This window comes from Saccopteryx bilineata, chromosome 1, assembly GCF_036850765.1.
Source record: "Saccopteryx bilineata isolate mSacBil1 chromosome 1, mSacBil1_pri_phased_curated, whole genome shotgun sequence".
Taxonomy (NCBI): domain Eukaryota; kingdom Metazoa; phylum Chordata; class Mammalia; order Chiroptera; family Emballonuridae; genus Saccopteryx; species Saccopteryx bilineata.
This window is the reverse complement of record NC_089490.1, coordinates 313,519,312-313,531,807: the sequence shown is the minus strand read 5'-3', so window position 1 is coordinate 313,531,807 and position 12,496 is coordinate 313,519,312. Positions and strand designations below refer to the sequence as shown.

The 12,496-nt window shown below is 35.0% G+C and overlaps 1 pseudogene; it reads right to left on the bottom strand.

Moving 5' to 3' along the window:
* Positions 1-9,888: 9,888 nt before the first annotated feature.
* On the bottom strand, positions 9,889-10,556 carry LOC136320484 (large ribosomal subunit protein uL30m pseudogene; annotated as a pseudogene).
* Positions 10,557-12,496: the final 1,940 nt, after the last annotated feature.

The following is a 12,496-nucleotide window of genomic DNA, read 5'->3' as shown; positions in this document are numbered from 1 at the left end:
ATTTTCATATGCTAAACCAGAATGGCATTTCTATGATAAATCTCACTTGGTCTTGGTGTATAATGCTTTATATACTGTGGGAGTTGATGTACTAATATTTTGTTGTGGATTTTTAAAAAATTTTTCCAGAAAGAGAGAGGCATCAACTTATTGTTCCACTTGGTTGTTCCATTTATTTGTGCATTCATTTACTTCTTCTCATATGTGCCATGACCGAAGATCAAACCCACGACCTCAGTGCCCCAGAATGGCACTTTATCCACTGAGCCACCAGGCCAGGGATTTTTTGTTGTGAAGTTTTCCATATATATTTGTATGGATATTGGTCTGCGTAAAGCCAGTAGCCGCAGCCACCATCACATGCACCTGGCCCATGCATTGCCCTGACAGACAGTAATGAAACAATGGAGCCAAGAACTGGTGGGCCATTACCTTTAATCCTAGCTTGCACCAGGCAAGCAAGAAACACACACAATGGAAAAACACTCCCCTTTCCATTCAGGACTCCCAAAGCCACTGACTTCTCTGAGTTTCCTAGAATCAAAGATTTCTAGCTCACCAGCTTTATTCCCCATCTCCTTCTCTCTGCACAAACTCTGCACAAATTGGCTTCTCCTTCAGCACTCTGCTATCTTGGCTGCTTCTCTTTTCCCCCACATGGCCTATCTCTGCTCTCCTCTGCATGGGCTCCTCTGCCCCTTTTATAGTGTAGAAACCCTTTAATCCAATATACAAACAAGGAAGTCTCTGATACAAAGTCACTTATCTGAGGCATAATGGGATTCCTCAAAAGGGTGGGAAAGACTTAGTCTATAACGACCCTGCCTGCTTACAGCCTGTCCCCTACACACAATGCAAACTATAAGCGAGCAAACATATATATCATATTTACAAATTTATTTGACCAACAATCTGTCATTTTCTTTTCCTGTGATATTTTTCTCTGATTCTGGTATTAATGTAATACTGGCCATAAAATAGGTTGGAGAATGCTCTTTTATGTTTAGGAGATTTTGTGAAGAATTAGTATTAATTCTTTATTAAATATTTGGTAGAATTCACTAGTGAAGCCATTCTCCTGTTTATTCCTTTGTTGAAAGTTTTTAAATAACTAATTCAATATCTTTGTTCATTACGCATATACTCAAGTTTTTTATTTCTGTTTGAGTCACTTTCACTAGTTTCTAAAAATTTGTTGACTTCATCTAACTTACCTCATTTGTTGTCATAGATTTCAAAGTATTCCCTATCATTCTTTTTATTTCCATAAGGTCAGTAGTAATCTCCTTTTTCCTTCTAATTTTGATCATTTGAATGTTTTTCTTAAGTTTTTTTTTCTTGCTTAATCTAATTAGAAGTGGGTCCACTCTGTTGACTATTTTTTTTTTATTTAAACTCTCTTGGTTTTTAAAATTTCTATTGATTTTCCCTATAATCATTATTACTTCCTTTTTCTGGCTGATTTCGGTTTACTTTGGTCTTTATTTTCTTAATTTCCTAGGGGAAAAAATTGGGTTATTGACTTGAAATATTTTTTAATATAGGCATTTACAATTATAAATTTTCTTCCAAAAACTGTTTAGCTGTGTCCCACAAGTTTTGATATGTTTTGTTTTTGTTTTAATTTGTCTCAATGTATTTTCTAATTTCCAGTATGATTTCTTCTTTGGGCCTTTGATTATTTAGGAGTCATTGCTTATTTTTCACATATTTGTGAATTTTTCAAATTTTCTTCTGTTGATTTCCAATTTAATTTTATTGTAATCAGAGAACATACTTTATATTATTTCAATCCTTTAAACTTTATTGTGGCTTATTTTATTTTCTAGTATAATACATGGTGTATCCCAGAGAATGTCCCTGGAGAATGTTTCATGTACAATTGAGAAGAATGTGAATTATGATGCTGTTGAATGAAATCTTCTATATGTGTATGTTAAAGCTACCTGATTTATAGTACGCTTTAAATTTTCAATTTTCTTATTTATAATCAGCTTTGTTGTTCAATCCATTATTGAAAATGGGATAGTAAGGTATCTAATTATTGTTTAATTGTCTTTGTTTTTTTCTTTAATTCTATCAGTTTTTGCTTCATGTACTTTGGTGCAATGTTACTAGGTACATACATACGTATATGTTTATAATAATTATATCTTCCTGATGAAAATGTCCTTAGTCTCTAGCAATACTTTTCATCTAAACATGTGTTTTGTCTGATATTAGTATTGTTACCTCAACTATATTTTGGTTACTGTTTGCATGGTATATATTCTTTTTCATTTTTAAAATTTTAATTGATTTCTGCCTGTGAGTCTAAATATGTCTTTTGTAGACAACATAGAGTTGGAACATATTTTAAAATGCATTCTTCTTATCTCTGCCTTTTGATTGGGTGGTTGTTGGTCAAATAAGTTTGTAAATATGATATATATGTATGCTCGCTTATAGTTTGCATTGGGGGTGGGGGACAGGCTGTAAGCAGGCAGGATCGTTATAGCCTAAGGCTTAGTTTTAAAACTAAGCTTTTCCCCTTTCCTTTGATTGATTGCATGATGTGGGGTGGTGCACTCTTATGAGGAATCCCATTATGCTTCAGATAAGTGACTTTGTATCAGAGACTTCCTTGTTTGTATATTGGATTAAAGGTTTTGGTTTCTACACTATAAAGTGGTGCAGACCGGGAGCTTGCTCTCTCTCGGTTCCTGAGATGAGCATTAGAGGAGAGAGCAGAGAAAGGCCACATGGAGGAGGTCAGGAGAAGCAGCCAAGATGGCAGAATGCTAAGGGAGAAGCCAGTTTGTGCAGAGTTTGTGCAGGGAGAAGGAGATGGGAAACAGAGGTGAATAAGTCTGGTGAGCTAGAAACCTTTGATTCTAGGAAACTCGGATAAGTCAGTAGCTTTGTGAGCACTGAATGAGTGGGTTTTGGAGCCCAGTGTGTGTTTTTACTTGCCCACTGGGTGCAAGCTAGAATTAAAGATGATGGCCCACCAGTTCTTGGCTCCATTGTTTCATTACCATCTGTCTGAATCTAATTCAAACCTGCATAGATCAAGCAGCTGTGATTATGGCCCTGGCTACTGGCTTTATAGTGGTTTAATCTACTTACTTTTAATGTTTTAACTAATAATGTAAGATTTACACATCCCGTTTTGCTATTTTCTATATATACATCTATAGGGTTTTTTTTTATTCCTCTATTTCTCAATTTGTGTCTTTCAAATGTTAAATAAATATTATTTAGTCCTTTTTTATTTCCTTTTTGTTTCTTTTAACATATTTGTTGAAATTTTTTTAATAGTTGCCCTAGTAGTTATAATTAACATCTTAACTAAAATAATCTAGTTCAGATTACTATTAATTAAATCTTTTAATATAACTCTATTTCCTCACATTTCCTTTGTATTAATACATACAAACTATGTCTTTATACATTATAAACCCATCAATGAAAGTGTATAATTTTTGCTTTATGAAGTCTTTTCAATAAAAGAACAAAAAATTATAAATTAAAATACACTTATATTGTCTTTCATAATACCTATATTGTTAACTTCATTAGTCTTCTTATGTTTTCATGTGGATTAAAGTTACAATCAAGTGTCATTTTATTTCATTCTGAAGTTCTTCTTTTAGTATTTTTTGTTAGACAGTTCTACAAGAATTTTCTCAGTTTATGTTTCTCTGGAAATGTCTTAATTTGCCTTCAGTTTTGAATGAGTTTATTTGTACATAGAATTGCTGGCTGACAGTCTTTCTTTCAACACCTTGAAAATGTCATTGCACCGTTTTCTGGCTCCTGTAATTTCTGAAGAAAAGTCAGCCGTTGATTTTATTGAGGATCTGTTGTATTTCCTAAGATTTTTTTATTACTATTTTCAAAAATTTTTTTGTTGTCTTTTAATTTTGTCAGTGTGAGTATGATATGTTGCAATCTTTGAACTCTTAATTTTATTTGGAGTTCATTAAGCTTCTTGAGTATGTAGATTAATATTTTTCATCAAATTTGAATACTTTGGGAGCATTATTTCCTCAGTTTAGTTTTTGCCCTTTTTTCTTTCCTGTCTCTTTCTGGAACTCCCAATATGCATATGTTGGTACTTGGTGTTGCACAGGCCTCTAAACTTAGTTTATTTTTTTTTTATTTTCCTTTAGTTTTTTTTAGATGTGGTTTTCTTAAGTTTTTTAAACAGAGGTATAATAGCTGATTTTAAGTCTTTGTCTACTAAATTCATATTCAGAGTTTCTTCAGGAACATTTGATGTTGTTGGCGATTTCTTTCCCTGTGTACATAGCATGCATTACCATTTTTTTTGCATGTTTTATATTTTTTTTGTCAAAAACTGAAGATCAATGTATTGTAACAATAATATTACTCCTTCACCAGGGTGTTCCCTTTATCAGTATAATTTAGTGGTCATTCAGTGATTGGTCAGAAGGTTTCCATAAATGTCTTTCCTTTAAGTCTTCCCTTTTTGACAATGTATCAGTTTACATGACACATTAAGCTTTCACTTCCTCCTTGATGGTGGCCTGAGGTCAGAAAGAAAAAGTAATTGATAACTTTTTATTTTTCAGGTCTTTTTTGGGTATACAAACAACCTTGCACAGTCTCTAGACTTTTAGATTCTCAGGAAGATATAAAAGCTTTCAGTCTCCCACTTCCCCTGCTCCCATGTTGAGCTAAACTCTGACTCACATCAAATAACCATAACTCCTTGGGAATATTCATTTTTCAGGGCATAAGTTTGCACAAATTTTGACTTTGTTCTAGGATGCTTTCCACAGAGCTCAAAAGCAATCAGATTGCTCTGTTGTCTGCAGCTCTGCTGGTTGTTGCCTACTGAACTTCTGAGCTGGCAAAGGAAGGGAGAGAGAGTTAGCTCCAAGGTAAAATGTTACAGATTGTGCTGTCTCATTGAGGTTTAATAGTTCTCTTTGATTGATGATTCTCTATTTATTTTGTGACTTTGGTATATTGACCACATTCTGATTTATTTCTATTTTGATCATAGTTTCTTTTTTTTTTCCAAGAGAGAAGTTCACTGAGGTCACTGCCATTCTGAAGTTGGTTGCTACTTCTTTTTCTTAATCATACACTTTCCCATGCAGTTACTAGACTTTTAATTATTTAGTATTTTCCAAGATATTAATCATATCAAGTATTTAAAATTCTTCATATTTTACTTATATTACAGGGTATATACTAGTAGATTTTCAACAAATAGTTGAATACAATGAAACTATATATTGACAAATGTCCAATGGAGAACAAATTACACCCAATGGAGAACCACTGATGCATTATTCCATTTAATCCTTATCACAGTTCTGCAGGGTATTATTATCTTCATTCGACAATGGCTTAGAAAGCTATGATATACCTTACCAATGTCACACAGGTGGTTAAAATGGCAAACATTAAATTTAATTCAGATTTCTTTGACTCCAAGACCAAACCTTGCTATAATTTATAAACCAAGAGGAAGGGATTTTATTTTTATATTTCTAAATTATAGTCACCTTAGATCTTGTCAGTTTTAGGAACTTACGTTTTATTTGTTCTATAATTTTGGCAGTAGCTTTTGTACATTATTACACAATTGACTGTGCCTTTAGAGCCTAATTAATTGAGCAATCAGCAATGATACTGGATTAAGTTACCCTTTTTACCCAATGCACCCAATGCAATGTCCTTGAACTCAGCATGACTGGCTTTGTAGAATGTAGGGTGCTCACATTGTGAGAATTAGTGATTTTATTCTTCCATATTTTCTCTTGCTTTCACAATAATCTCTCAGAGAAGGCTGAGTTTGAGTTGTTCACACTCGCCCACATTCTGTTAATCTTGTCAATAAAACACAGGAGATGTGGAAATGCCCCAGGCAGGCTTATTCACATCCTGTTGCCAAGGTAACATGGTCACGATTCCCTATGTTTGATGACTAAGATGGCAGTAGCCTAGCCCCAAGGAAATTCCACATGCCCACCTGTGTTTTACTATCTTAGGAGAACATAAGGAATATTGTGCTTGAGTTAGGCATGGCTAGAATTCATTATGCTTATTAAGATTATATTTAGACAATCAATACACTTTTGATGACTTTTTCTAACAAAATTTTATTGACAAATTAATGTGCCTAACCAAATAGATGCTAGAAAGCTTGTTAGAGTCCAAGGACACGTATTGAAATCCTGATTTGCCATTAATTGAGTTAGTAGTCTTAACACATTGTTGACTGCTCACAAGTTAACTCAGGTTTGCACTTGCATTAGCTATTTCAATTTTTGAAACTTGGGGTAATATAGGATTATTGTATTTGTGACTCTTCGCCCTGAGGGTCGAAGTTCGAAAATCAGCACACCATTCTATATTCTCATGAGGACTCATTTTCTTCCCACTCCTCCAGGCTTGAGACCACAAAATCGAAGGTACAATAAACAGAAACAATCATAGTGTCGAGCTGTCTAAACTCGGACTACCTTCTAACTGCTCAGTTTGAACATACATATTAAGGATAATGTAAAATCTTTCTTCACCGTGTTTAATCCAACTAAACGTGTAAAGTGCGTGTTTCAAAAGGAAAGCATAGCGAAACCAGGTATATTTGCAAAACATGTTGCGTACCATTACATGAAGGTGATTGCTATACAGTATACCATACCAAAAAAATTACTAAGATATATAATATGTATAAAATATAATATGTAGCAGATATGTACAGTTTCATTTAAATTTATTATGTATAAATAAAGTGTGCTGAAGTTTATTTAGATTGTTTCACTTTCATACTCAATTACAAAAAAAATAGCCATTGACATGAGATTAAATTCTATGTAAAATTGCCAGTCAGCAATGTGTTAAGCTACTCTGTTTTTTCCCTTCTGGCAGAAATGAAATTATGAATGTTAATTACTTCATTGAGTCATATGAAAGGTAAGGAGAGCACAGATGAGATCGGTTTTTAAAGTTATTCAAATATTAATATTAATTATTTTAAAATCTATGGTGCAGTTTTGATATTGCTTTATCTCCATGTGAAGAAAGTAATCAGTGACAAAGGAGAAGGGCTTCTAAGTTGTTTGAGGTCAAGAATTATATTTATTATAAGAAGCACAATGTAGCTTCGCAACTAATGACTATTCATGCATAGGTATGAGTCCTCTAAGCTCTAGTCATTGCATCTTGAAGAGCCAGGTTCCTCAGGACTTACCAGTGAAGACCACTGTATGCTTCTTGTTTTTGACCTACCTCAGGAGAAGTTCTTCATTTTCAATGAATGTAGTGTACCCATGACTATAAACGTTTATAGTAGATTTGATTGTCATATTTTTTAAGAAGGTTTCTGTGTGTACTTAAAGTTCCTTGGTTATGACATACATTAATATTTTATTCAGTTAGTTTGGGGATAGGCCATATTTAATCTTTGACAAGAATACACACAGCTGTGTTTATTCTAAGCTCTGCACATTATAACTGAAGTAAAAATGAATGGAAGTTTTCATACACTGAAGCAAAGAGAAACTCCAGCTTTCTTCTTTGCATCTTCAAACTACTTCAGCCTATCAAAAGAAATAACTTTCTTTGGAGTCAATGTGAGTCAGTTATAAGCATGGATGAAGTATATTGGGAAGGAAATGAGAATCAACCCAAGCAATGAGCGATTTCTACTACATCCTTCTACTACATCAGTACTGATAATTATGCACATATCACTCTCAAGCAAGGTATTGGTGTCCTTCTGATCTTAAACTAATATATTTTTTCTTTAATGTCATTGGAAAACAACAACACATATTAAATTGAGAAATCCAGAATAGTTCACAATTGTGAAATTCTTTAAAAATAATAAGCTATAATTATATATAATCCTCTTTGAATACATGAATTTATTGAGAGTAAATTATGCTTTGCCTATAGACAAGGCAAACACTCGATATATTTATTTAATAGACTCTGAAGTTGTAAAAACCATTAAATTCACCTGCCTTAACATCTAGTAGAACATCAGGTACCAGTGAACAACCATTTAGTATTATATATTTTTTATTATGAATAGTGTCAGCACTGCTTCTCCTTCTTTAAAAAGAAAACAGAGATTTTATTTCTTAAAAGTAAACACTAAATAAATATTTGTTAAATCAAAAAGTGATGCACAAATTAAAAAACATTAGCAGAATGATAATATTGAATCACTGCATATTAACAGAGTAATAATGTCCTCGTAACACAGCTCTCCTTTGCTGATTTGCAATAGATTACTCATATCAGCAACAAAAGGCCATCTCAAATCCTTAAAGAAATGAAGAGCCTCACAAGGACTATTTTACCAATATATGTAGACCTGGAAAATAGATTTCACCTGAAACACTGACTACTATGCTTTCAATATTAGTATTGTGATTTAGGATTAAACATAAAATTTAATCAGAAAGTATAAATGTATGTTTGTGCAGTTGTAGGTATTTCCTTTCAGCACTTTAACAGTAGAGCTATATTTGACTTAACATTTTGTGCCAACCAACAAAGAATCATATTATTTCTTGTCAGGGAACTGGCAGCCAGTGACCAATTTCAATTAATCATGATGTTTCAAATAATCTGCAATGTTTTTTACATTATTAAACATTTTAATATCACTTGGAACTTTCCCTTTAATGTCCTCAGAATGATTTACATTATTTTTGAACAGATTTCCTCATGTATTTATCCCTTCAAACTGAATGTCCCTTGGGAGGGAAAAGAAGCAGCACAAACCACTCCCTCTTGCCCCCATCAACCAGCCAGATTCAGAATCACAATAGCATCTGAATGAAATAAGTCCACTTTCACCTATCCACAGGAAAAAAGTTGTTGTAGCCATAAGAATTTTCTTTGAGTAAATGCTAAAACATCTATAAAATCCATTCTTCTATGTCATCATGTTTCCCTCTACTGTGGTTAATTAGAGTCTATCAAGTAAGCAATATTTTATATACTTGGACAGAGCATATAAACCATCAAAAGTTTTTTTCAGACGCTGGCCTTTGAAACATTTAGTACATGCCCATCACATCGCTAGCAAGATGGACTATACAAAGATATTCTAGTCATTATAATTTAAGCTTGAAATAAATTCAGAGTGCCTATAGACTTCTGGTCAAGATGGTGGCATAAATAAATGCAGTACTGTATTTGCATCCTCCCACAACACATCAGAAATATAATTAAACCACTAAACAACCAATATTCAGAATCACCTGAAATCTAGCTGAATGTAATTCTTACAACCAAGGATTTAAAGAAGCCACATCAAGACTGGTAAGAGTGATTGACATGCAGAGCAAGCTGGCCACACACCCACATGTGGAGAATAAAAATTGGAGTGGTACCTTAGCTGTAGAGATGCCCCAAAAGAGTAAGGGGTCCCAGCACCACACAAGACACTCCCCCACCCAGCCCAGGATTCCAGTGCCGGGAAGAGAAGTTCCCATAACTTCTGTCTGTAAAAACCAGCAGGAATAGTGGCTGAGTGAGACAGATGACTGCTGAATTTACAGGCAGTTTCTCTAAAGGATCTATGTACAGACTTACTCAAACTTATTCCTTTTGAGCTCTAGCACTGAGGTAGCAGCTCAACAGGTACTAGGGACATATGAGGAGAAACTGAATTGTCTGGTATCAGGATGAGAGATGGGAGCAGCTCTGTACCAGACTGAAGTGCTGACAGAGGCCACTGTTCCTTTTCTGAGCCCTTTACGTACAGAGCTGACAAGCGGGTGCCATATTAGAGTCTTCATCAACCAGATTCACATTGTGTGCCCCACCCTAGTGATTCCCTGAGAACCCACCCCACCCAACTTGTGGGTCCACCCGAGCTGTTTTTTTTTGTTTGTTTGTTTTTTGGGGGGGAAGACTGATACCATGTTTTTAATTAGTAAAAATGACTAGCATTTAAAATGCATTTTAGTAAGAACACTTTCTCACCATCCTTAAATAAAAGATTTGAACTTTTAAATTTGAATCAGCTCTGGTATCAGGACTTAACTGCCTCCTGGTCCGTGGGGCTCAGATGCCAGCGCAACACTAACTCTCCCGTGCTCTTAAGGCAGGTGGGAGCCATGTCCTCCTCTGTCGGCAGTCTTTGTGGTAATTTCAAGGGCTTGATTCTTATCAAATGTTTAACCACTTTCAGCTTTGCATTCACTGAAGGGATATTCTTGTGAACTTGCGGAGTATGTGCTTTTTCTAATCCAAGCATCTTTATTACATCTTTTTCCCAATATGGACGCCTTTTTGTACTTTTTATTCTGGTAACAATATGCAGTTTATGAGGGTACTGCGGATCCCCACCATATTTTTCATGATCTTCAGGTGAAGGCTGAAACACTTTATCTGGAATTCTTGACTTGGTAAATTTATGATGAATCCAATCTGTACAAACAAGAGATTCCACACCTTTTGTCACCATATGTAGTCTGCCTGGGGGCCTCAGAATGAGTAAGCGCAAAACCCCAGCCATGAGGGTGGTGACTGTTGCTGCAGAGCCCACCACCAGGAAGCTCCACAGGAGACAGACCCCCAAGCTGTTTTTAATGGCTTTTCTGTGTACATGGCTCATTCTTTAGACTTCCCTAAAATCTCTCAAAAAAGCAACATCTGGCCTCATGATAAGTGGCCCCTGGCCTGGGACTAGCAGCAGCCTGCCTTTGTTGATAGCTTGGCTTTGCCTAGACATCTCCAAGCCCAGTACAAGGAGCAGCTCTATACAGATTGCTTTGTAGCTCATGCTGAGTGGCCCTGGGTAGACCATAGTGGCAGCTAACCTTGTGCTGCACCATTCAGGTGACCCCAAAACCAGTGCACTTAGTGGACAGCTTTAGACCATGTTGAAGCACCACTCAACCACTTTCACAAGTGGCACATTCAAGGGAAAGACTTAGTTGGCACCAGAACCCCACTGAAATAAGTCTTTACTCTGTGGGGTGGAACCCTGCACACACCTGATCCTACACCTGTGGTCAGTGGTTGCAGCCAGTTTTTGAAGCCAGTTAGCCTGTAGTTAAATCTCTCCCACTGATATGCCTACAGCAATCAACTACAAGATGAGGGTGAACACAGCACACACTAAGGGAAAAATTACATCTGGAGTGCCCAGCTTAGGAGATTGGGGAGGCTGTGCCACTAGACCCAACAGAACACCTACTATATTAGGCCACTCTCCCAAGCCTAGGAGACATAGTAATTCTACCTAATATATAGTAATAAACACAGAAAGGCTGCCAAAATTAGGAGACAAGGAAGTAGGTCCCAAATGAAAAAACAAAACTTCAAAAAAAGAACTAAACAAAATAGAAACAATCAATCTCCTAAATACAGAATTTAAAACACTTTATAAGGGTGCTCGATAAACTTAATGAGAACCTCAACAGCATAAAAAAGGACCCGTCAGAAAGTAAGGCTAAATTAACTAACTGAAATAAAGAATTATTTACAGGAAATCAACAATAGAATAAATAAAGTTGAAAATCAAATTAGTGATCTAGAGTATGAGGAAACAAAAAACACCCAATCAGAACAACAAAAAGAAAAATCTAAGAATGAAGATAGTGTAAGAAACCTCAGTACCAACATTTGCATCATGGGAATGCCAAAAGAAGAAGAGAGAAAGAAATTGAAAACCTACTTGAAAAAAATGACAGAAAAGTTTTCTAACTACTTGCAAGAAATAGATATACAAACCTAGAAAGCACAGAGAATCCCAAACAAAATGAACATAAAAAGGCCCACACCAAGATGCATTATAATTAAAACGCAAAACGTTAAAGACAAAGAGGGAATCTTTAAAGCAGCATGAAAAAGTAGTTAGTTACTTACAAGGGAGCTTCCTGAAGACTGTCAGATGATATTTTGAAAAAATCTTGCAGTCCAGAAATATTTAAAGAAATGAAAAGCAAGGACCTACAACCAAAATTACTCTACCCAACAAAGCTATCATTTAGAAATGAAGGACATATAGAGAGCTTCCCAGACAAAAAAAAGCTAAACAAGTTCACCATCAAACCAGTATGACATAAAATGTTAAACCATTTTCTTTAAGAAGAGGAAGAAAAAAAATATTGATTATAAAATGCAATAAATACATATATATATATGAAAAATCAAATCTAAAAAACAAAATAAATAAAGAAGCATAACAGAAACAGATTCATAGATGCAGAGAACGTTTTGATGGTTGCCAGATGGGAAGGTCTAGGGGGGATGGTGAAACAAGTGAAGGAATTAAGAAGTACCAATTGGTTGCTACACAATAGTCATGGGGATGTAAAGTACAGCATAGGGAATATAGTCAATAATATTCTAATAACTATGTATGGTGTCAGGTGGGTGTGCGATTTATCTGGATGATCATTTAGTAAGTCATATAATGTCTCATCAGTGAGGTATACACCTGAAACTAATGTAATATTGTATGTCAACTGTAAATAAAAAATAAATAGATGATTTAAATTAAAAA